Source organism: Lithobates pipiens, unplaced genomic scaffold (genome assembly GCF_037356315.1).
Source record: "Lithobates pipiens isolate NorthernLeopardFrog02 unplaced genomic scaffold, aLitPip1_a1.2 Scaffold_73, whole genome shotgun sequence".
Taxonomy (NCBI): domain Eukaryota; kingdom Metazoa; phylum Chordata; class Amphibia; order Anura; family Ranidae; genus Lithobates; species Lithobates pipiens.
Genome location: NW_027507896.1, coordinates 494,010 through 521,220, shown reverse-complemented (window position 1 = coordinate 521,220; position 27,211 = coordinate 494,010). Strand labels below are relative to the sequence as shown.

At 46.2% G+C, this 27,211-nt stretch overlaps 1 pseudogene; it reads right to left on the bottom strand.

The window, feature by feature from the left end:
* The window catches only part of LOC143959388 (arf-GAP with coiled-coil, ANK repeat and PH domain-containing protein 1-like), a 119,756-nt pseudogene that overhangs the window by 30,547 nt on the left and 61,998 nt on the right, over window positions 1–27,211 (bottom strand).

Sequence of the window (27,211 nt, the reverse complement as noted above, 5' to 3'; positions counted from 1 at the left end):
GGGTCATCCAAGTCAGTAAGTGGTCAGATTATCGCAGTGTCAGTAAGTAGCTGAGTCTCTCAGGTGTCAATAGGAGGGGTCAGGTCCTCTAGGGTCCTCTCACCTGTGAATTCCGCTACACTCGATACACAGGGTCACCCCTAGATTGATGCTCGCCCATTCTGGCTCCGCGGCTCGGCAGTCACAGCAGGCCGCATTTCCGGCTACTCTCAGTATGGCATCCTGTGCGCCGGGCACTCCACCCTTCTGCGGTGCCGGAGCCTCAGCTGGTGAACGGGGCAATCTCTGAGAAGAGAAGGACGTCACACAACTACACATGGTTACACGCCCCACTTACTGTACAACCTCGTTGCATCACTCACAAAACTTCCGCTGTCCCTCTTGTTTTCGCTGTACGCCGTGGTGATGCTCCTCTGAACCGCGCTCACCCACAGCTGCAGGACACGCTCAGACTCTGCCTGCAGCATGCAGGACCTGCAACACAGATAGCAACAGCACTGGAACCAGGACAGGCAAGTACCAAAATACATATAATAACGACCCATCTGTGACCTCATCAGGTTGTTGTCACATGTATAAAAATCTACATCCAGGCATGGTGGACGGCAAACAATAGACCGTGAGAGAACAGCACCCTCAGATCTCCCGTCCCACCATACAAGAGCCTCTGGAAGTCCAACTACTCACTTTGATGGCGACACAACCTCAAAGCAAAACCGCCGGTCGGCATCGGGGCACAATTTGACAGCGCAGAGCCGGAGGTCCACGATAACAACCGTCACAGCCTCCTGGGGGGGGGGGGAGAATCGCACAGGTTTCAGAAATTTACACATCTGTATATCAACACAGAGGATGGCAGAAGCTACTGAATGCCCGGGAAACAGAGGTCCCACCAAACACCCGGGATCACCAGATATCAGAGATGGCATCACCCTTCAGAGGGTGATCTCCCAAATCCTCATCACTTCTGCCAATAGTTATATTATATTGGAGCTACACCAAGGGAATTGGCTCCCAGGTATAGACAACCTGGACTCAGAAGGTGAGTTCACAAGAAGTCCATCATACAGAAAATGTTTGCAGAATTCAATCCTTAATCTGCTTGCCCTCTTCCTTCACCACACCAAATTTTATTGATTGAATTAGCAATTCAGAAAGTTAATTACATTAAGTCAATTCATCATTAACAATAAAGTTTTCATCAAACTGAATGGCGTTCTGTGGTTGTGTATTGGTCTGGCAACTAAATAATAAAACCTAGATTATGGTTGGGCAGCATTGAGGAGTAGGAAAAGTATTAAGAGCTGAGGGTTACAATCAAAGGTAAAATGTACCATAATCAACTATCTGAGGATAAAAGAAGAAAGAACAGTTTGTACAGTTTTGACTCAGGAGTAAAACTTTTTGTTGCTCGTGTTTTTACCAAACAGCACAATGGGCTGATCTCAAATCTTACACTAAAGTCCAAGAAAGACCTCAAATTCTTCACCGAAATCCATGGAAGAGCGCAAGTCCTTCACTGCAGACCAGGAAAGACCTCACATAATTTACTACATTCCAAGGAACACCTCTAAGCTTTCATTAGGAGTTCAGGAAAGACCTTAAATCACTCAATGGAGTTCAAGAAAGTTCTTAAATCTTTCAATGGAAACCATGGAAGACCTCATATCCCTTTACTGGAATCCATGAATGATCTCATTCTTTTAATAAAGTCCAAAGAAGACCTCAAATCTTTCATCGGAGTCCAAGAAGGACCTCAAATCTTTCACTGAAATCCTTGGAGGGCCTCAAGTCTTTCATTGGAGTCCAAGTGAGACCTCAACATTTTCACTGAAATCCTTGGAAGGCCTCAAGTCTTTCATTGGAGTCCAAGTGAGACCTCAACATTTTCACTGAAATCCTTGGAAGGCCTCAAGTCTTTCATTGGAGTCCAAGTGAGACCTCAAAATGTTCACTGAAATCCCCTGAAATCAATAACTGGAGTTCAAGAAAGTTCTCAAATCTTCCAATGGAATTCATGGAAGATTCAAATAATTTACTGGAATCCATGAATGATCTCATTCTTTTAATAAAGTCCAAGGAAGTCCTCAAATATTTAATCGGAGTCCAAGAAGGACCTCAAATCTTTTACTGAAATCCTTGGAGGGCCTCAAGTCTTTCATTGGAGTCCAAGTAAGACCTCAACATTTTCACTGAAATCCCCTGAAATCAATAACTGGAGTTCAAGAAAGTTCTCAAACCTTCCAATGGAATCCATGGAAGACCTCATATCCCTTTACTGGAATCCATGAATGATCTCATTCTTTTAATAAAGTCCAAAGAAGACCTCAAATCTTTCATTGGAGTCCAAGAAGGACCTCAAATCTTTTACTGAAATCCTTGGAAGGCCTCAAGTCTTTCATTGGAGTCCAAGTAAGACCTCATATTCTTCACTGAAATCCATGGAAGAGCGCAAGTTCTTCACTGCAGACCAGGAAAGACCTCACATAATTTACTACATTCCAAGGAACACCTCTAAGCTTTCATTAGGAGTTCAGGAAAGACCTTAAATCACTCAATGGAGTTCAAGAAAGTTCTTAAATCTTTCAATGGAAACCATGGAAGACTTCATATCCCTTTACTGGAATCCATGAATGATCTCATTCTTTTAATAAAGTCCAAAGAAGACCTCAAATCTTTCATCGGAGTCCAAGAAGGACCTCAACATTTTCACTGAAATCCTTGGAGGGCCTCAAGTCTTTCATTGGACTCCAAGTAAGACCTCAAAATTTTCACTGAAATCCCCTGAAATCAATAACTGGAGTTCAAGAAAGTTCTCAAATTGTCCAATGGAATCCATGGAAGATTCAAATAATTTACTGGAGGCCAAGAAAGATCTTATGCTTTTAATAAAGTTCAAGGAAGTCCTTCCACTACAGTTCAGAAAATACCTCAAAGCATTCATGGAATCCAAGAGAGACCTCAAATCTTAAACTAGAGATCAGGAAAGACCTTAAATCACTCAATGGAGTTCAAGAAAGTTCTTAAATCTTTCAATGGAAACCATGGAAGACCTCATATCCCTTACTGGAATCCATGAATGATCCCATCCTTTTAATAAAGTCCAAAGAAGACCTCAAATCTTTAATCGGAGTCCAAGAAGGACCTCAAATCTTTTACTGAAATCCTTGGAAGGCCTCAAGTCTTTCATTGGAGTCCAAGTAAGACCTCATATTCTTCACTGAAATCCACTGAAATCAATAACTGGAGTTCAAGAAAGTTCTCAAATCTTTTAATGGAATCCATAGAAGATATAAAATACTTTACTGGAGTACAATAAAGATCTCATTATTTTAATAAAGTCCAAGGAAGACCTCAGATCTTTCACTAGGGTTCAGAAAAGACCTAAAATCATTCACTGGAGTCAAAGAAAGACCTCAAATCTTTCATTGGAGTTCAAGAATGACCTTAAATCCTTCACAGGAATCCAGCGAAGACCTCAAATCCTTTGTTGGAGTCAAAGTATGACCTCAAATGTTCAAGTGGAATTAAATAGAGACCTAAACATTTTCATTGAATACAAAGCATACATCCCAATCATTACATGCAAAGATAATGTCCATTAATAGATGGATGCAGGGGGGGATGAACCATCTACTCACCACCTTCTTTTGATAAACCAGCTGATTGTTCTGAATGGAAAACCACCGACTAGAGAGGAGACAGAATAGGTACACTTTATGTTTCTATAAAATTTGTTGGACTATATTCCTACAGTTGTTCTTCATTCCTCTACCCAAACTCAACCCCCCCCCCCCCCCCGACATACCGATGCTGCTTTATCTGTCACATTCAATGTTCTCTTCACATCTCAGCCTCCAAATCCTAACCCACCAATCACCCATCTCTCCATTGCTCCCAGTGTCTGCTATCCTGACATGTCTCCATCCACCTTGTACCCCACTTGCTTGCTGCCCCCACCTTTCTGAAACAAGCATGGAAGCCCTCTCACCGGCTCCAGGTCTTAAAGGTGTTACTGGCCCGCTTAAAGAGGTAACCCTCAATCACTATCTCTGAGGTTTCTCCCTCGCTCTGGAAGACGGCATCCTCATCTGAAACCTCCTGCAGAAAGAGAGGGGAAGAGTCAAAAAATACACAAGATCCTATAACCACAACCACTTCAACATAAGCCACTGGTAGAAACCACAACCACTCCTACACAAGACACTGATAGAAACCACAACCATTCCTACACAAGACACTGATAGAAACCACAACCATTCCTACACAAGACACTGATAGAAACCACAACCATTCCTACAAAAGACACTGGTAGAAACCACAACCACTCCATAACACAAGACACTGGTAGAAACCACAACCATTCCTACACAAGACACTGATAGAAACCACAACCATTCCTACAAAAGACACTGGTAGAAACCACAACCATTCCTACACAAGACACTGGTAAAAACCACAACCACTCCTACACAAGACACTGGTAAAAACCACAACCACTCCTACACAAGACACTGATAGAAACCACAACCATTCCTACACAAGACACTGATAGAAACCACAACCACTCCTACACAAGACACTGATAGAAACCACAACCATTCCTACACAAGACACTGATAGAAACCACAACCACTCCTACACAAGACACTGATAGAAACCACAACCATTCCTACACAAGACACTGATAGAAACCACAACCACTCCTACACAAGACACTCGTAGAAACCACAACCACTCCTACACAAGACACTGGTAGAAACCATAACCATTCCTACACAAGACACTCGTAGAAACCACAACCATTCCTAAACAAGACACTGGTAGAAACCACAACCATTCCTACACAAGACACTGATAGAAACCACAACCATTCCTACAAAAGACACTGGCAGAAACCACAACCATTCCTACAAAAGACACTGGTAGAAACCACAACCATTCCTACACAAGACACTGGTAAAAACCACAACCACTCCTACACAAGACACTCGTAGAAACCACAACCATTCCTACACAGGACACTGGTAGAAACCACAACCATTCCTACACAAGACACTGATAGAAACCACAACCATTCCTACACAAGACACTGATAGAAACCACAACCATTCCTACACAAGACACTGGTAAAAACCATAACCATTCCTACACAAGACACTGATAGAAACCACAACCATTCCTACACAAGACACTGGTAAAAACCATAACCATTCCTACACAAGACACTGGTAGAAACCATAACCATTCCTACACAAGACACTGGTAGAAACCACAACCACTCCTACACAAGACACTGGTTGAAACCACAACCACTCCTACACAAGACACTGGTAAAAACCACAACCACTCCTACACAAGACACTGGTAGAAACCACAACCACTCCTACACAAGACACTGGTAGAAACCACTCCCAACAAAAGACACTGGTAGAAACCACAACTACACCAACACAAGACACTGGTAGAAACCACAACTACTCCAACACAAGACACTGGTAGAAACCACAACTACTCCAACACAAGACACTGGTAGAATCATGGAAGAGATGTTTACAGGGATAGTATTAGGGATGGGTGAACGGTTTGGACATTCGATGAACAGCCGAACAAACAGGTCGTTTGACCATTTGTCCCCCCCCCCCCCCCCCGGAACCGACCACAATGCATTGCGGCGCTGAACAGTGCATTGCAAGCCCTGATTGGCTGAAGCAGCAAAAGATTCAGCCAATCAGGGCACAGAGCACTGTCAGTCATGATTGGACACTGTCATCATGACTTTATCCAATCATGGCTCATTTTCACCCCGCAGTATAAAAGTATTCTTTCAATGGCAGCCATTTTCAGTGTGATTTCGGCGTGGAAAGAGAGATAGATCAGGGCTCTGTTTGGTGCCATTAGTTAGTGTGCTATACTGGGCTATTTTGCTTCAATTGTCAGTGTAGAATATGAGTTTAGTGTCAGTCTAGGGATAGTGTGAGTGTAGTGAGGAGGACCTTCATTCAGCTTTGTATAGTGTGCAGCTAGAGTAGGGACCGCTCAGATAGTTTCAGTGTAGTGTAGAGATACCATGTCCGTAATCTTTACATTAGTGTATAGCTAGAGTAGGGACAGTTCAGATAGCGTCAGTGTAGTGGCGGTTGAACACCAGCTATTTGATTGCACTACTGCCAGTTTAACAGAATTTACTTCTGTGTGCGTTACTGCCAGTTTAACACCATATAGTTTTGTGCGTTACTGCCAGTTTAACACTATTTACTTCTGTGTGTGTTAATGCCAGTTTAACACTATATAGTTCTGTGTGTTACTGCCAGTTTAACGCCATATAGTTCTGTGCGTCGCTGTACGATTGGCGCATTATATTGCAGTATATTATAGTGTATCTGTGCAGTGTGTTTGTGTAGTGTGAGTACTCAAATTAAAGTGCACCAATCATCACTTTACATTGATTAAAGTGCATCTACGTGCAGATTTCAACTTCTTCTTAACATTTGCTCATAAGCACCGCCGCCTCCCTCCCTCCCAATAATGTCCGGGAGGACAACAAGGAGAGGCAGACGTTCCCTTGGCACTGCAAGGGGGGCAGCAACAAATGTGTCCACCACAGGCAAAGGCGGACGTGGTGGTCAGTCCTCAGGCAGGACATAATTTCTCTTTGTTACTATTATAATTTGGAAGTTCAGATACATCCAAATCTCGGAATAAGGAAAAATAGCGGAAGGAACCACACAGGTCTACTCAGAGTACGGGAAGTGATTGGTTGTTACGTGATGGAGTAGAAGAAACCACTTATGGAATGAGGAGTTAATGTGGACACCAGGTGTTAGAAGTTTTTGAGTTAATTAATATTTTAAGTGATAAAAGTTTCTGAAAAGAGATATGTACGGTAATAAGTAATGGTCTCTGAAGGTCACAGAACAACAGAGAGTATAGGGCGGAGTGGTTTTGCTGAGTAGGTACTTCTATTTTTCAGTTACTATGTCAGGACAATGGGTGGAGTTATGCTACTTATCTATAGACTGAACCATATTAGGTATATATGCAAATATGGGTGTTATTAGGAGATGCTGACATAACATCATGAAAGAGTATAAGAATGGAGTAGGATTATGTGAGTATAGGAAAGATCGGTGGGAAGAGAAGGAACTCTACACTTTGGAGAATGTAACACCAGAAGTTGCACCTTAGAAGCCATCACCATGCCATATGTTACCAGATGTCAATCTTGTCTTTGCTTATCTTCCTGAACAATAAAACATCTATTATTGAAGTATTGAACGAACAAAGGATTGTTCAATTTCTACTCCTGAAAGTACGTTGGAAATGTGGCCTTGGATAAAGACATACATATCTCCGTTACACACCCTTTAGGAGAAGGGATACAGATTCACACATTACACAAAGACTTTCATTAAGAAACGCCCATGTGAGCAGGGCTGGACTTACCATTGGGCTTGACTGGGCTGAAGCCCATGGGCCCCGCCCAATAGGGGGCCCTGCGGACAGGCATGTACTGGCCATAGGGACTATAGGGAGTTTCCCGGTGGGCCGATGGCTTAGTGGGCCGGTTTCAGTGAGAGCCAGTGGCATGGCTGGGGGGGACTTTTGGGGCTATAGCCCCAAATCTGGGGCCCATAGCCCAGAGTCAGTCCAGGAGTCCCCAACCACAGGGTCCCGGCCCACTACCTGCCCTCTTTCTGGTGACCCTGATGTAAGGAGGGGCTCTCTGGGGAACCTGATGTAAGAGAGAGGCTCTCTGGGAACCCTGATGTAAGCCGGAGGCTCTCTGGGGAACCTGATGTAAGAGAGAGGCTCTCTGTGGACCCGGATGTAAGGGGGGGCTCTGTGGGGACCCGGATGTAAGGGGTTGGCTCTCTTGGGACCCTGATGTAAGGCGGATGATCTCTGGGGACCCTAATGCAAGGGGGAGGCTCTCTGGGGACTCTGATGTAAGGGGAAGGCTATATGGGGACTCTGATGTAAGGGGAGGCTCTCTGAGGACCCTGATGTAAGGGGAGGCTCTCTGGGGACCCAGATGTAAGGAGGGGCTCTCTGGGGACCCTGATGTAAGGGGGGCTCTCTAGGTGCTTTTTTGCGCAATTGTGTACAGTTTATATACTGTTTTTTGCGTGTTTGCAAAATTAAAGTGGGCCGGTCTGCATGAAGTCCAGGGCCAAATTTTTGTCCCAGTCCAGCCCTGCCTGCGGACCCCTCCAACATACATAGCCGAGCGTACTCGGCTCAGCTACGCTCACAGTCACGCCCAGTCCCGCCCTATGATGGACATAACACAGGGACTGGGCGTGACTGTGAGTCGAGCCGAGTACGCTCGGCTACTCTCAGCTCCGCTCGGGACTGTAAGAGGACCCGAGAGCCACGGAGAAGACCCGAGAGCTGCCGAGAGAACCCGAGAGCTGCCAAGAGGACCCGAGAGCTGCCAAGAGGACCCGAGAGCTGCCAAGAGGACCCGAGAGCTGCCAAGAGGACCCGAGAGCTGCCAAGAAGACCCGAGAGCCACCGAGAGGACCCGAGAGCTGCCGAGATACACAGGACTCTGTATCTCGGTGGCGCCATTCTCCTTAAAATTACCTCGTAAACTTGGGGTGCGTGTTATATGCTGATAAATACGGTAATGTATAGAAGGTAGGGCCGAAAGTGACTCAAGCCCAGGGACCCCCACCACCCTAAGTCCTGCCCTGCATGTGAGTATAGTAGAATACTAGAGGAATATGTATTTTACCGGGAAGTGTTGTGTATGTAGAGATTTTACTACTTTCTACTACCTACTCACTTCCTTTCACCAGGCCATAGAGGGCAGAAAAGACACAGACCATAAAGATCACTCAGAAACGTGACGCAACTCAATCAAGGGTTCTGCCGATTGCCACAACTACAATAAAATGTTGGAATAAAGAGAATTATTTAGCCAGTGGAACATTCTTGGCTGTCAGGTTTGGAGGACGTTGTCTAACTGAAGAAGAAAATAAAAGTGCCGGGGCGGCTTCTAGAACATTCATGTAGATTGTGTGCCGTGATGATCGCAGAGGATGTGGACGGTGTGACTTTGGGGTTCTTTAAAGGGAAGAGCTGAATAGGAACCCACTGAGATATATTTCTTTATCTGAAGGGATGCATTTCTTTGGGCTGGACGACCGATTTATTGGTGTGAAGATAGAGGAGAACCGGAAAGCTCACATGCCGGAGACAAAACCACCACACAGGGTGAAGATCTCCGGCCGTCTGAACAAACATGGCGCCACCCATGAGTCGGCGTTGACCTGGGAGGAGGGGAGATGGGTGTGTGGGGATCTACGGGTCGTGATTGAGAATACATATACAACAATTGGAAAGGGGAAGATGACTTCCAGGCAGGGGCGTAACTATAGGGGGTGCAGCAGTCGCGACCGCAACTGGGGCCCTGTGATGCAGGGGGCCCATACAGCCCCCTCTACATATGGCCGGCAGCAGCATAGGCAGCTAGCACACACTATTACATACCCCCTCCATATCCCCCTGGGGGCAGGGAACCCTTCTCACGTGGGGACAGGGACCCCCACCTCCCTTGGGACTGGGACCCCTTTCTAACCTGGAAGCAGTAACTTCATCTGCCCTGGAGCAAAGGACCTCATCTCTTCTGGGGACAGGGACCCTTCTCACCCGGGAGCAGTAACTTCATCTGCCCTGGAGGAAAAGGACCTCATCTCTTCTGGGGACGGGGACCCAATCCTGCCTAGGGACAGTCCCCTAAAAGGGGCACCTAAAATGTAAAAAAATTAATAAATAAAAACTACTGATACCAGTGGTGGAACTACAGGGCTCACAAAGGTCATACCTGTGACCACGCCCTGGAGTTCCACCGCCGGACTCGGAGGGAAGGGCCCTGGCTGGGGTTCAGGGGGGCCCTTCATGGTTTCTTGCATCGGGGCCCTGAAGGTTCTAGTTACGCCACTGCTTCCAGGGGCACGATCAGATATCACTAGTCAAAGATCGGGATGAGAAGACGGGAGCATCACCCTAAACTATGAGGGCAGAATGAAGGGAAGCTACATCGGAGAGAGCCTGGTGGAGGCACCTTGTGGAGAATTATGGAACACCGACACCTGGAAGGTTCTAATTGGTGACTGAAGTGAAGGAGATCCGGGGGAAGGCCGAGGAATAAACAGAATGCGAATGTAAAAGGTTTTTTTTTTTTTTTAACAGCAAGCCTTTTTTTTTCCAGTAGTCGCGTGCTGTCAGAGCGATGAGAGAAGGAAGGGATGGAAAAAGAAGGGAGAGAAATGGTAGAAAGGAGAGAGGAAGGGCAGGGGGATAGATTATGGAAGGGAGAGAAATGGTAGAAGGGAGAGAGGAAGGGCAGGGGATAGATTATGGAAGGGAGAGAAATGGTAGAAGGAGAGAGGAAGGGCAGGGGGATAGATTATGGAAGGGAGAGAAATGGTAGAAGGGAGAGAGGGAAGGGCAGGGGGATAGATTATGGAAGGGAGAGAAATGGTAGAAGGGAGAGAGGAAGGGCAGGGGGATAGATTATGGAAGGGAGAGAAATGGTAGAAGGGAGAGAGGAAGGGCAGGGGGATAGATTATGGAAGGGAGAGAAATGGTAGAAGGGAGAGAGGAAGGGCAGGGGGATAGATTATGGAAGGGAGAGGAAGGGAGAGAGGAAGGGCAGGGGGATAGATTATGGAAGGGAGAGAAAAGGTAGAAGGGAGAGAGGAAGGGCAGGGGGATAGATTATGGAAGGGAGAGAAAAGGTAGAAGGGAGAGAGGAAGGGCAGGGGGATAGATTATGGAAGGAGAGAAATGGTAGAAGGGAGAGAGGAAGGGCAGGGGATAGATTATGGAAGGGAGAGAAATGGTAGAAGGGAGAGAAGAAGGGCAGGGGGATAGATTATGGAAGGGAGAGGAAGGGAGAGAGGAAGGGCAGGGGGATAGATTATGGAAGGGAGAGAAAGGTAGAAGGGAGGAGAGGAAGGGCAGGGGGATAGATTATGGAAGGGAGAGAAATGGTAGAAGGGAGAGAGGAAGGGCAGGGGGATAGATTATGGAAGGGAGAGAAATGGTAGAAGGAGAGAGGAAGGGCAGGGGGATAGATTATGGAAGGGAGAGAAATGGTAGAAGGGAGAGAGGAAGGGCAGGGGGATAGATTATGGAAGGGAGAGGAAGGGAGAGGAAGGGAGAGAGATAGATTATGGAAGGGAGAGAAAAGGTAGAAGGGAGAGAGGAAGGGGCAGGGGGATAGATTATGGAAGGGAGAGAAATGGTAGAAGGGAGAGAGGAAGGGCAGGGGGATAGATTATGGAAGGGAGAGAAATGGTAGAAGGGAGAGAGGAAGGGGAGAGGGATAGATTATGGAAGGGAGAGAAATGGTAGAAGGGAGAGAGGAAGGGCAGGGGGATAGATTATGGAAGGGAGAGAAATGGTAGAAGGGGGAGAGGAAGGGCAGGGGGATAGATTATGGAAGGGAGAGGAAGGGAGAGAAATGGTTGAAGGGAGAGAGGAAGGGCAGGGGATAGATTATGGAAGGGAGAGAAATGGTAGAAGGGAGAGAGGAAGGGGAGAGGGATAGATTATGGAAGGGAGAGAAATGGTAGAAGGGGGAGGGAAGGGCAGGGGGATAGATTATGGAAGGGAGAGAAATGGTAGAAAGGGGGAGAGGAAGGGCAGGGGGATAGATTATGGAAGGGAGAGGAAGGGAGAGAAATGGTAGAAGGGAGAGAGGAAGGGCAGGGGGATAGATTATGGAAGGGAGAGAATGGTAGAAGGAGAGAAGAAGGGCAGGGGGATAGAGTAGGAAGGGAGAGAAATGGTAGAAGGGAGAGAGGAAGGGCAGGGGGATAGATTATGGAAGGGAGAGAAAAGGTAGAAGGGAGAGAGGAAGGGCAGGGGGATAGTTAATGGAAGGGACAGAAAAGGTAGAAGGGAGAGAGGAAGTGCAGGGGGATAGATTATGGAAGGAGAGAAATGGTAGAAGGGAGAGAAGAAGGGCAGGGGGATAGATTATGGAAGGGAGAGGAAGGGAGAGAAATGGTAGAAAGGAGAGTGGAAGGGCAGGGGGATAGAGTATGGAAGGGAGAGAAATGGTAGAAGGGAGAGAGGAAGGGCAGGGGGATAGGTATGGAAGGGAGAGAAAAGGTAGAAGGGAGAGAGGAAGGGCAGGGGGATAGATTATGGAAGGGAGAGAAATGGTAGAAGGGAGAGAAGAAGGGCAGGGGGATAGATTATGGAAGGGAGAGAAATGGTAGAAGGGAGAGAAGAAGGGCAGGGGGAATAGATTATGGAAGGGAGAGAAATGGTAGAAGGAGAGAAGAAGGGCAGGGGGATAGATTATGGAAGGGAGAGAAATGGTAGAAGGGAGAGAAGAAGGGGAGAGGGATAGATTATGGAAGGGAGAGAAATGGTAGAAGGGAGAGAGGAAGGGCAGGGGGATAGATTATGGAAGGGAGAGGAAGGGAGAGAAATGGTAGAAGGGAGAGAGGAAGGCAGGGGGATAGAGTATGGAAGGGAGAGAAATGGTAGAAGGGAGAGAAGAAGGGCAGGGGGATAGATTATGGAAGGGAGAGAAAAGGTAGAAGGGAGAGAGGAAGGGCAGGGGGATAGATTATGGAAGGGAGAGAAAAGGTAGAAGGGAGAGAGGAAGGGCAGGGGGAGAGATTATGGAAGGGAGAGAAATGGTAGAAGGGAGAGAAGAAGGGCAGGGGGATAGATTATGGAAGGGAGAGAAATGGTAGAAGGGAGAGAAGAAGGGCAGGGGGATAGATTATGGAAGGGAGAGAAATGGTAGAAGGGAGAGAGGAAGGGCAGGGGGATAGATTATGGAAGGGAGAGGAAGGGAGAGAAATGGTAGAAGAGAGAGAGGAAGGGCAGGGGGATAGATTATGGAAGGGAGAGAAATGGTAGAAGGGAGAGAAGAAGGGCAGGGGGATAGTGTATGGAAGGGAGAGAAATGGTAGAAGGAGAGAGGAAGGGCAGGGGGATAGATTATGGAAGGGAGAGGAAGGGAGAGAAAGGTAGAAGGGAGAGAGGAAGGGCAGGGGGATGATTATGGAAGGGAGAGAAATGGTAGAAGGGAGAGAAGAAGGGCAGGGGGATAGATTATGGAAGGAGAGAAATGGTAGAAGGGAGAGAAGAAGGGCAGGGGGATAGAGTATGGAAGGGAGAGAAATGGTAGAAGGAGAGAGGAAGGGCAGGGGGATAGATTATGGAAGGGAGAGAAAAGGTAGAAGGGAGAGAGGAAGGGCAGGGGGATAGATTATGGAAGGGACAGAAAAGGTAGAAGGGAGAGAGGAAGGGCAGGGGGATAGATTTGGAAGGGAGAGAAATGGTAGAAGGGAGAGAAGAAGGGCAGGGGGATAGAGTATGGAAGGGAGAGAAATGGTAGAAGGAGAGAAGAAGGGCAGGGGGATAGATTATGGAAGGAGAGAGAAATGGTAGAAGGGAGAGAAGAAGGGCAGGGGGATAGAGTATGGAAGGGAGAGAAATGGTAGAAGGGAGAGAGGAAGGGCAGGGGGATGATATGGAAGGGAGAGAAAAGGTAGAAGGGGAGAGGAAGGGCAGGGGGATAGATTATGGAAGGGAGAGAAATGGTAGAAGGGAGAGAAGAAGGGCAGGGGGATGATTATGGAAGGAAGAGAAATGGTAGAAGGGAGAGAGGAAGGGGAGAGGATAGATTATGGAAGGGAGAGAAATGGTAGAAGGGAGAGAGGAAGGGCAGGGGGATAGATTATGGAAGGGAGAGAAATGGTAGAAGGGAGAGAGGAAGGGCAGTGGGATAGAGTAGGAAGGAGAGAAATGGTAGAAGGGAGAGAAGAAGGGCAGGGGATAGATTATGGAAAGGGAGAAATGGTAGAAGGGAGAGAGGAAGGGCAGGGGGAGAATTATGGAAGGGAGAGAAATGGTAGAAGGGAGAGAGGAAGGGCAGGGGATAGATTATGGAAGGGAGAGGAAGGGAGAGAAATGGTAGAAGGGAGAGAGGAAGGGCAGGGGGATAGATTATGGAAGGGAGAGAAATGGTAGAAGAAGAGAAGAAGGGCAGGGGGATAGATTATGGAAGGGAGAGAAATGGTAGAAGGGAGAGAAGAAGGGCAGGGGGATAGAGTATGGAAGGAGAGAAAGGTAGAAGGAGAGAGGAAGGGCAGGGGGATAGATTATGGAAGGGAGAGAAATGGTAGAAGGGAGAGAAGAAGGGCAGGGGGATAGATTATGGAAGGGAGAGAAATGGTAGAAGGGAGAGAAGAAGGGGCAGGGGGATAGATTATGGAAGGGAGAGAAATGGTACAAGGGAGAGAGGAAGGGCAGGGGGATAGATTATGGGTGGGTGAGAAATGGTAGAAGGGAGAGAGGAAGGGCAGGGGGATAGATTATGGAAGGAGAGAAATGGTAGAAGGGAGAGAGGAAGGGAGAGGGATAGATTATGGAAGGGAGAGAAATGGTAGAAGGGAGAGAGGAAGGGCAGGGGGATAGAGTATGGAAGGGAGAGAAATGGTAGAAGGGAGAGAGGAAGGGCAGGGGGATAGATTATGGAAGGGAGAGAAATGGTAGAAGGGAGAGAAGAAGGGCAGGGGGGATAGATTATGGAAGGGAGAGAAATGGTAGAAGGGAGAGAAGAAGGGCAGGGGGATAGATATGGAAGGGAGAGAAATGGTAGAAGGAGAGAAGAAGGGGAGAGGGATAGATTATGGAAGGGAGAGAAATGGTAGAAGGGAGAGAGGAAGGGGCAGGGGGATAGAGTATGGAAGGGAGAGAAATGGTAGAAGGGAGAGAGGAAGGGCAGGGGGATAGATTATGGAAGGGAGAGAAATGGTAGAAGGGAGAGAGGAAGGGCAGGGGGATAGAGTATGGAAGGGAGAGAAATGGTAGAAGGGAGAGAAAGAAGGGCAGGGGGATAGATTATGGAAGGGAGAGAAATGGTAGAAGGGAGAGAGGAAGGGCAGGGGGATAGATTATGGAAGGGAGAGAAATGGTAGAAGGGAGAGAGGAAGGGCAGGGGGATAGATTATGGAAGGGAGAGGAAGGGAGAGAAATGGTAGAAGGGAGAGAGGAAGGGCAGGGGGATAGATTATGGAAGGGAGAGAAATGGTAGAAGGGAGAGAAGAAGGGCAGGGGGATAGATTATGGAAGGGAGAGAAATGGTAGAAGGGAGAGAAGAAGGGCAGGGGGATAGAGTATGGAAGGGAGAGAAATGGTAGAAGGGAGAGAGGAAGGGCAGGGGGATAGATTATGGAAGGGAGAGAAATGGTAGAAGGGAGAGAAGAAGGGCAGGGGGATAGATTATGGAAGGAGAGAAATGGTAGAAGGGAGAGAAGAAGGGCAGGGGGATAGATTATGGAAGGGAGAGAAATGGTACAAGGGAGAGAGGAAGGGCAGGGGGATAGATTATGGGAGGGTGAGAAATGGTAGAAGGGAGAGAGGGAAGGGCAGGGGGATAGATTATGGAAGGGAGAGAAATGGTAGAAGGGAGAGAGGAAGGGGAGAGGGATAGATTATGGAAGGGAGAGAAATGGTAGAAGGGAGAGAAGAAGGGCAGGGGATAGAGTATGGAAGGGAGAGAAATGGTAGAAGGGAGAGAGGAAGGGCAGGGGGATAGATTATGGAAGGGAGAGAAATGGTAGAAGGGAGAGAAGAAGGGGCAGGGGGATAGATTATGGAAGGGAGAGAAATGGTAGAAGGGAGAGAGAAGGGCAGGGGGATAGATTATGGAAGGGAGAGAAATGGTAGAAGGAGAGAAGAAGGGGAGAGGGATAGATTATGGAAGGGAGAGAAATGGTAGAAGGGAGAGAGGAAGGGCAGGGGGATAGAGTATGGAAGGGAGAGAAATGGTAGAAGGGAGAGAGGAAGGGCAGGGGGATAGATTATGGAAGGGAGAGAAATGGTAGAAGGGAGAGAGGAGGGGAGAGGAAAGAGAGAAGAGGCAGGGGGGATAGAGTATGGAAGGGAGAGAAATGGTAGAAGGGAGAGAGGAAGGGCAGGGGGATAGATTATGGAAGGGAGAGAAATGGTAGAAGGAGAGGAAGAAGGGCAGGGGGATAGATTATGGAAGGGAGAGAAATGGTAGAAGGGAGAGAAGAAGGGCAGGGGGATAGATTATGGAAGGGAGAGAAATGGTAGAAGGGAGAGAAGAAGGGGAGAGGATAGATTATGGAAGGGAGAGAAATGGTAGAAGGGAGAGAAGAAGGGGAGAGGGATAGATTATGGAAGGGAGAGAAATGGTAGAAGGGAGAGAGGAAGGGCAGGGGGATAGAGTATGGAAGGGAGAGAAATGGTAGAAGGGAGAGAGGAAGGGCAGGGGGATAGATTAAGGAAGGGAGAGAAATGGTAGAAGGGAGAGAGGAAGGGCAGGGGGATAGATTATGGAAGGGGAGAGGAAGGGAGAGAAATGGTAGAAGGGAGAGAGGAGAGAGGAAGGGGAGAGGGATAGATTATGGAAGGGAGAGAAATGGTAGAAGGGAGGGGAAGGGGAGATGGGTGGGGGAGGGATAGACGAAGGAAGGGAAAGGAATGGGAGGAGGGGGCAGGGAGGGATGTGAATTTGGTGGGAGATGAATGGGGGAGAGGAATAGGAAAGGAATGGGGAAAAGGGAGGAGGGGATAGGACATTAGAAGAAAGAGAGAGAAGGGACGAGAGAAGGAAAGGATGGAAGAGGGGAGGGAAGGGATGGAAAAGGGGAGGGAAGGGATGGAAAAGGGGAGGGAAGGATGGAAAAGGGGAGGGAAGGGATGGAAAAGGGGAGGGAAGGGGAGGAGATGGGGAAGGGAAGGGGAGGAGATGGGGGAGGGAAGGGAGGAGATGGGGAGGGAAGGGAAGGGAGGGAGGAGATGGGGAGGGAAGGGAAGGGAGGAGATGGGGAGGGAAGGGAAGGGAGGAGATGGGGAGGGAAGGGGAATGGGGGAGATGGGGAGGGAAAGGGAAGGGATGGAATAAGGAAAGGGGAGGGATCAGAGAGAGATGTGATTGAAGGGGAGAGGATAAGCATTACATAGACATCCAGAGAAAACCCATCCTCACCCTGTGTTCATGCTGATCAGTTTCTGCTCCAGGTCTCTCTGCTCCCGAGCCCCTTGTAGGACCGTCTGATGGACCTGCAGAACAGAATGAACATCGGTCTACTTTATGGCCCATTGTCGCACTCATTCCTTCTTTGTAAGGGACATCATCCACCCAGAGGTCCCCCTCATGTTGTATGAGGGACATCAAAACCTTTAAGGTGGACTTGAATTAACAAACTCCTATCCATAATGAGAGATGATGTGAGGCACGGCGTCCTCCGGCCGTTAGTCCCACCAGATGCCCGGGAGACCACAAGCAATACTGGAACATAGTCCTTTGTCTCCCACATTGTGGCTTCACCTGTACGGGTGAGGAAATTCTGAATGGCTGCAACAAGGGAGCTTCGGAAACCCACTCGAATCACGAGCCACTTCTAGTGCTTTGTATAAAATATTCACCCCCCCCCCCCCCCCCACTCCAAAGTTCTTCCACATTTTGTTGTTTTACAGCCTGGAAGTAAAATGGATTCAACTGGAATTTTATGCCATCGGTCTTCACAAATGTTTGCAGGTTCAGAGACAATCCACGAAGATTTACATATTTAAAAACAAGAAAGTCTTGACTGCATAAGTATTCACCCCCTTTGGTGTAACAACCCTAAATAAGTATTTGTAGGGAGGTGGGGGGGGGGGTATAGGCACAAATTATAAGGAGTCCATCATCATCAGATTTTAGAATTTCCTATGTAATTGTGGAATTTCTATAGATTTACCCTTCTATAGGGTGTAACAAGTACTAGTATCACTGGAATGTGCACACAAAATATTGAAAGTGACAAACAATGATCCCAGCGCCCTATGCAGTAAGTCAAAACTCACCCTAACAAGCTGCTATCATACCAAAAGGACAAATCACAAAAATATATAGTATACCGTATCCGTACCCTAATTACCCCGCATATACTATATTGACAGCGCTAAAACAAAAAAGGGAAAATAATCAAAAAATAAAATATAATAAATATATAGAGGATAAAAATATAATAAATATATGGAGGATGAATAATTCAGTGTCTAAAAAAAGTCACTAGCAAGTGTCCATAATATCTCCAAACATATATGACTCAATATTCAATTGAGCTATCACACTTTGGAAAAAAGTTCAGAAAAGAAGATCCATCTCCGAAGAAGAAAACACCAGTGTGCGAAGGGTCTGACGGCCGGTGACACCCCTTATGGTAATTCACTCACCAGAACCCAAAGGGTTAACAGGCACTTCACTACGGCTGTAGAAGTAGTCCCACTAGTGTCCCTCCGGAAAAACGTCTTATCAGAACACCATAGGTTCCTCTCTCTCGGGCTCCCTGCTCTCTCACCGATAAGAGTTCACTTAATTCTCATTCACAGCCCCCAGATCCACATATAGAAAACAATAAAATATAGATTCCATAGTGCAACACAGCTTTATTCATTAAAAACACTCATGCGCTTAAAATCATACGTACACATGTGCACAGCAAAATGTCACATTTAAAATGTCACTTGCAGTGATAACGAGGTGGTCTCACCGCAGTCCTGAGGCGTTTGGTCGAATACTGCCTCAGCTTCCACGGCGGGTCCCGGGTAACCACTCCGAATAGCCTGCTCTGGTGACGTATAGCTGCCTGGTCACGCCCATACGCGTTTCGTCATCACGTCTTCGTCCGTGGGCGTGGCCAGGCAACGCAGCTAGTCCATTTAAATACCTTGCGGGGCGGGAAGCCAGATCAAAATAACGCCCACGTCCGGCCCCCTCTCCTCGCATTCGATGTGACAATGTAATGACATCGCCGTATAAGCGATCGTCATAACAACGGCCTGCTAAAAATCACTATCTAGCTTAAGGGGAAGGAAATGAAGAAAACCTTCTGCTTTGTTCATTGTTACATGATTAGGTCCCGCCGTGCAAGCCATCAGCATACCGGCCAGGATACTGATAACAGAACCTTATCCTTATTGCCTATCTAAAATACCTGTATGCCTACCCCATCACCTATATTAGTTTAAACAGGGCATATCATTACTATGATATAACAAATCCGGGGCATACTGCTGTAGATATTATGAGTCTACACTAAACCATATTACAATATGTCAAAGTCACCTATGTGCAAACTATAAGTGATCAAAATTATCACTCACTGATCGACCAATAAGCACAAAATCCAATTATCCAGTCTAGATGACAGAGGTGAGAAAAAATGAAAATGAAAATAAAATGATATGATGGAAAAAAATATATATAAAACAAATAAATAAAATTAAAAATAAAAAATAAAAAATAAATAAAGGTGAAAATAAAAATAAAAATAAAAATAAAAATAAAAATAAAAATAAAAATAAATATAAAAATAAAAATAAAATTAAAATAAATAAAATAAAAAATGAATAAACGTCAAAATAAAATAAAATAAAGAAATAAATAAACAGAACTATGAAAATGAAATAAAAATAATGATGATACAAAATGGGAGAGAATAAAAATAAATAAAAACAAAATTGCTGAATATTGGAACCCATGCATTGGATGATAACAATACGCTCAAACTCAAATCCCAACTTTTCTATAATAAATAAAATCAATAATCACTAATAAAGCAGTTAATATCTAACTCTATGTTCAAACCAAAAGGACTCAAAGTATTTGTACGGAAATCCATTCCGTTCCTCGCTTGGATATCTCCCGGACTAGGTTGCTGCCCTTCCAATCAGGAAAAATCCTATCCACTCCCCAAAACTTGAGTCCAGTTGGGTCCCTACCATGTTCACGTCTAAAATGTAGGGAAACACTATGTTCTTTATAACGATGGAGATGTTATAAATATGTTCTGCTATCCTGGTGCATAGCTTTCTTTTAAGTACGTCCTACATACATAAGCCCACATTCTATAGGGTGTATTACCCTCCTGTACCCCTCACCTGTGTGGCCAGGCCTTCCGATATTCCTCCACATTCTTCAGGACGGTGTGACTCTGTGTGAGGAAACCAGTCTGAGCGTCTATCAGCTGCAGCATCTGAAAGAAGAGGAAGAAGGGGAAGAAGGGGTCATTCTGGGGGGTGGGGGGCCCTTTTACCATTCCCATCCCAAGACCAAACTCCAGGGATTTCCTAGTCTTTGTTCAGGGGATGAGGAGGCCTGATGTATACTTCACCAGTCATTCTATGTTTATCCCCCAATATCTGCCCAATCATATTATAATAACCCCATAGCACAGAGACCCCCAATATCTGTCCAATCATTCTATGATAACCCCATAGGACAGAGACCCCCAATATCTGCCCAATCATTCTATGATAACCCCATAGGACAGAGACCCCCAATATCTGTTCAATCATTCTATGATAACCCCATAGGACAATGACCCCCAATATCTGTCCAATCATTCTATGATAACCCAATAGGACCGAGACCCCCAATATCTGTCCAATCATTCTATGATAACCCAATAGGACCAAGACCCCCAATATCTGTCCAATCATTCTATGATAACCCCATAGGACAGAGACCCCCAATATCTGTCCAATCATTCTATAACCCCATAGGACAGAGACCCCCAATATCTGTCCAATCATTCTATGATAACCCCATAGGAAAGAGACCCCCAATATCTGTCCAATCATTCTATGATAACCCCATAGGACAGAGACCCCCAATATCTGTCCTATCATTCTATGATAACCCCATAGGACAGAGACCCCCAATATCTGTCCAATCATTCTATGATAACCCCATAGGACCGAGACCCCCAATATCTATCCAATCATTCTATGATAACCCCATAGGACAGAGACCCCCAATATCTGTCCAATCATTCTATGATAACCCCATAGGACCGAGACCCCCAATATCTGCCCAATCACTCTACGATAAACCCATAGCACAGAGACCCCCAATATCTGTCCAATCATTCTATGATAACCCCATAGGACAGAGACCCCAATATCTGTCCAATCATTCTATGATAACCCCATAGGACCGAGACCCCCAATATCTGTCCTATCATTCTATGATAACCCCATAGGACCGAGACCCCCAATATCTGCCCAATCACTCTACGATAAACCCATAGCACAGAGACCCCCAATATCTGTCCAATCATTCTATGATAACCCCATAGGACAGAGACCCCAATATCTGTCCAATCATTCTATGATAACCCCATAGGACCGAGACCCCCAATATCTGCCCAATCACTCTACGATAAACCCATAGCACAGAGACCCCCAATATCTGTCCAATCATTCTATGATAACCCCATAGGACAGAGACCCCAATATCTGTCCAATCATTCTATGATAACCCCATAGGACCGAGACCCCCAATATCTGTCCAATCATTCTATGATAACCCCATAGGACAGAGACCCCCAATATCTGTCCAATCATTCTATGATAACCCCATAGGACAGAGACCCCCAATATCTGTCCAATCATTCTATAACCCCATAGGACAGAGACCCCCAATATCTGTCCAATCATTCTATGTTTATCCCATAGGACAAAGACCCCCAATATCTGTCCAATCATTCTATGATAACCCCATAGGACAGAGACCCCCAATATCTGTCCAATCATTCTATAACCCCATAGGACAGAGACCCCCAATATCTGTCCAATCATTCTATAACCCCATAGGACAGAGACCCCCAATATCTGTCCAATCATTCCATGTTTATCCCATAGGACAATGACCCCCAATATCTGTCCAATCATTCTATGATAACCCCATAGGACAGAGACCCCCAATATCTGACAAATCATTCTGTGATAACCCCATAGGACAATGACCCCCAATATCTGCCCAAGCATTCTACGATAACCCCATAGCACAGAGACCTCCAATATCTGCCCAATCATTCTATGTTTATCCCATAGGACAAAGACCCCCAATATCTGCCCAATCATTCTATGAAAACCCCATAGGACAGAGACCCCCAATATCTGCCCAATCATTCTATGAAAACCCCATAGGACAGAGACCTCCAATATCTGTCCAATCATTCTATAACCCCATAGGACAGAGACCCCCAATATCTGTCCAATCATTCTATGATAACCCCATAGGACAGAGACCCCCAATATCTGTCCAATCATTCTATGATAACCCCATAGGACAGAGACCCCCAATATCTGTCCAATCATTCTATAACCCCATAGGACAGAGACCCCCAATATCTGCCCAATCATTCTATGTTTATCCCATAGGACAAAGACCCCCAATATCTGCCCAATCATTCTATGAAAACCCCATAGGACAGAGACCCCCAATATCTGCCCAATCATTCTATGAAAACCCCATAGGACAGAGACCTCCAATATCTGTCCAATCATTCTATAACCCCATAGGACAGAGACCCCCAATATCTGTCCAATCATTCTATGATAACCCCATAGGACAGAGACCCCCAATATCTGTCCAATCATTCTATGATAACCCCATAGGACAGAGACCCCCAATATCTGTCCAATCATTCTATGATAACCCCATAGGACAGAGACCCCCAAAAACTGTCCAATCATTCTATAACCCCATAGGACAGAGACCCCCAATATCTGTCCAATCATTCTATGATAACCCCATAGGACAGAGACCCCCAATATCTGTCCAATCATTCTATGATATCCCCATAGGACAGAGACCCCCATTATCTGTCCAATCATTCTATTATAACCCTATAGGACAGAGACCCCCAATATCTGTCCAATCATTCTATGATAACCCAATAGGACAGAGACCCCCAATATCTGTCCAATCATTCTATGATAACCCCATAGGACAGAGACCCCCAATATCTGTCCAATCATTCTATTATAACCCTATAGGACAGAGACCCCCAATATCTGTCCAATCATTCTATGATAACCCCATAAGACAGAGACCCCCAATACCTGTCCAATCATTCTATGATAACCCCATAAGACAGAGACCCCCAATATCTGTCCAATCATTCTATGATAACCCAATAGGACAGAGACCCCCAATATCTGTTCAATCATTCTATGATAACCCCATAGCACAGAGACACCCAATATCTGTCCAATCATTCTATGATAACCCCATAGGACAGAGACCCCCAATATCTGTCCAGTCATTCTATGATGACCCCATAGGACAGAGACCCCCAATATCTGTCCAATCATTCTATGATAACCCCATAGGACAGAGACCCCCAATATCTGTCCAATCATTCTATTATAACCCTATAGGACCGAGACCCCCAATATCTGTCCAATCATTCTATGATAACCCCATAAGACAGAGACCCCCAATACCTGTCCAATCATTCTATGATAACCCCATAAGGCAGAGACCCCCAATATCTGTCCAATCATTCTATGATAACCCATAGGACAGAGACCCCCAATATCTGTCCAATCATTCTATGGTAACCCCATAGGACAGAGACCCCCAATATCTGTCCAATCATTCTATGATAACCCCATAGGACAGAGACCCCCAATATCTGTCCAATCATTCTATGATAACCCCATAGGACAGAGACCCCCAATATCTGTCCAATCATTCTATGTTTATCCCATAGGACAGAGACCCCCAATATCTGTCCTATCATTCTATGATAACCCCATAGGAAAGAGACCCCCAATATCTGTCCAATCATTCCATGTTTATCCCATAGGACAAAGACCCCCAATATCTGTCCAATCATTCTATGATAACCCCATAGGACAGAGACCCCCAATATCTGTCCAATCATTCTATAACCCCATAGGACAGAGACCCCCAATATCTGTCCAATCATGATCCGTCCAATTATGATAACCCCATAGGAAAGAGACCCCCAATATTGGTTCAATAATTTTATGATAACCCCATAGGACCGAGACCCCCAATATCTATCCAATCATTCCATGTTTATCCATAGGACAGAGACCCCCAATATCTGTCCAATCATTCTATGATAACCCCATAGGACAGAGACCCCCAATATCTGTCCTATCATTCTATGATAACCCCATAGGACAGAGACCCCCAATTTCTGTCCTATCATTCTTTGATAACCCCATAGGACCGAGACCCCCAATATCTGTCCAATCATTCTATGATAACCCCATAGGACAGAGACCCCCAATATCTGTCCAATCATTCTATGATAACCCTATAGGACCGAGACCTCCAATATCTATCCAATCATTCTATGATAACCCCATAGGACAGAGACCCCCAATATCTGTCCAATCATTCTATGATAACCCCATAGGACAGAGACCCCCAATATCTGTCCTATCATTCTTTGATAACCCCATAGGACAGAGACCCCCAATATCTGTCCAATCATTCTATGATAACCCCATAGGACAGAGACCCCCAATATCTGTCCTATCATTCTATGATAACCCCATAGGACAGAGACCCCCAATATCTGTCCAACCATTCTTTGATAACCCCATAGGACAGAGACCCCCAATATCTGTCCAATCATTCTATGATAACCCCATAGGACAGAGACCCCCCAATTGGATTTTCTTGGAAACTCACAAACTCCAAAATGTCGAACTTCTTCTTCCCTTGGATGACGTTGATCTGAAGAAGGAGACAGAGAAGTGGAAGATGGAGGAGATCAGAAGAAGAATATCGTTTTCCTGAACGGTTAGCACAGTGAAGGAAATGTATACATTTTTAGGTATAGACATCAACAGGAATTTATTCTCCACCACTTGACTTTTTGTAGGGCCAAGCTAGAAAAGACTCAATTCATAAAGCTAACACACTGGGATAAGGATCCTTATTTTCAGCATACTTTCCAACAATATGGTCCCACATTCCAGGATGGCCCTCATCTCATCCATTCATAGGTGGGCAAGTCCAAATTACCCCAACTATAAAAAGTCAGTCCCACCCAGACCTTACCCCTGATATGCCAGGACCGACATCCGCCCATTACATCCACTTAATGTGATGGTCCTGCCCAACCCTCATCTTTAAATATGGGGGGGCCTGCCCACTCTGATCCTTATAATGAACTCCTTATTGAGTTACAGCCAATGTGAAGTAACTATAAATATGATTGATTCTTTGATCCTGGGACATGACCCTGGACACAGCATCTGTGGGACACAGGACCAAGAGGTGGGACTGTCCCAGCAAATCCGGGACTGTTGGAATTCATTTATGAGTCCGATGAGATTTGAAATTGGCGGTCACATGGCTAAAATAAAGATCCTTATCCCCGTGTGTGAAAGCTTTGTGAATGGAGCCATACAATATGAGAAGATATAGCGATATGACATAATACGAGTGGCCTGGTACTCACCTGCAAGGTATAATCCAGAACCCGCTCTCTGAACGCCTTGCGGGATGTCTGCACCGACGCGGCCGCGTCCAGCACCTCCTGCGGCTTCTTGCGAGAAATCTCGGCATTGTGGTTTAAGGCGCTCTCCAGCCCCTCTCTGCAGCGCTCCAGTTCCTTGCGGCTGTCTCTGAAGGAACGTATGTCTCTAGGATTGGACAACGACAGAAAGAGACTATGTCAGATCTCTGGAGATTTCTCAGTGCCATCGAGTGCAGGGGGGTCATGTGCACTGGGGCCCCCTTAGTGGAGACGGGCCCTCTCTCTCTCTCACTGGATGATGATCACATGGGCACCTCAGTAGGTGGACCACATTACAGGAATTATGGCGGTAAAGCAAACCTACAGCATCCTTCTCTACAGTAATCTGGCTGGTGGACCGAGGAGCCATTACCTATAGGATCAGTTTATTTTCTGAAAAGACCAAAGACCAGATTTGTGGAGAGACGACTAATAGTTGTCCTGTGGACAGATTCTCCCCCTTGAGCTGTAGATCTCTGCAGCTCCTCCAGAGTTCCCATGGACCTCTTGGCTCTTCTCTGATGAATGCTCTCCTTGCCCAGCCCGGTCAGTTTAGGTGGACGGCCATGTCTTGGTAGGTTGGCAGTTGTGCCATACTCTTTCCATTTTCTGATGATGGATTGAACAGAGCTCCGTGAGATGGTCAAAGCTTGGGAGATTTTATAATAACCCAACCCTGCTTTATACTTCTCCACAACTTTATCCCTGACCTGCCTGGTGTGTTCCTTGGCCTTCATGATGCTTTTTTTCATGAAGGTTCTCTAACAAATCTCTGAGGCCATCACAGAACAGCTGTATTTATACTGATATTAAATGACACACAGGTGGACTCTATTTACTAATTAGGTGACTTCTGAAGGCAATTGGTTCCACTAGATTTTAGTTAGGGGTATCAGAGTTAAGGGGGCTGAATACAAATACCCCCCCCCACCCCCACACTTTTCACATATTTGTATAATTTTGCCTCCACTTCACAATTATGTGCCACTTTGTGTTGTTCCATCACATAAAGTCCCAATAAAATAAATTTACGTTTTTTGGTTGTAACAAAGTGTGGAGAATTTCAAGGGGGGTGAATACTTTTTCAAGGCACTGTAAGAGAGGTGAAGGGTGGAGAGGGTGAGGAGAAGGGCTATAAAGGAACAGGGATGGAGGAAGGAGAGGAGTGGATAATAGAGGTGAAGGGTGGAGGAAGGAGAAGGGGGGATAATAGAGGTGAAGGGTGGAGGAAGGAGAGGGGAGGATAATAGAGGTGAAGGGTGGAGGAAGGAGAGGGGTGGATGATAGAGGTGAAGGGTGGAGGAAGGAGAGGGGGGATAATAGAGGTGAAGGGTGGAGGAAGGAGAGGGGTGGATAATAGAGGTGAAGGGGTGGAGGAAGGAGAGGGGAGGATAATAGAGGTGAAGGATGGAGGAAGGAGAGGGGGGGATAATAGGGGTGAAGAGTGGAGGAAGGAGAGGGGCAGATAATAGAGGTGAAGGGTGGAAGAAGGAGAGGGGTGGATAATAGAGGTGAAGGGTGGAGGAAGGAGAGGGGGGGATAATAGAGGTGAAGGGTGGAGGAAGGAGAGGGGGTGGATAATAGAGGTGAAGGGTGGAAGGAAGGAGAGGGGAGGATAATAGAGGTGAAGGATGGAGGAAGGAGAGGGGGGATAATAGGGGTGAAGGGTGGAAGAAGGAGAGGGGTGGATAATAGAGGTGAAGGGGGGAGGAAGGAGAGGGTGTGGATAAGTGGTGAAGGGTGGAGGGAAGGAGAGGGGGATAGATTGGTTTTTGTTGTGTTGTTGTTGTTGTTGTGTTTGTTGGTTGTTTGTGTGTTGTTGTTGTTTTGTGTTTTGGTTTGTTTTGTTGTTTTTTGTTGTT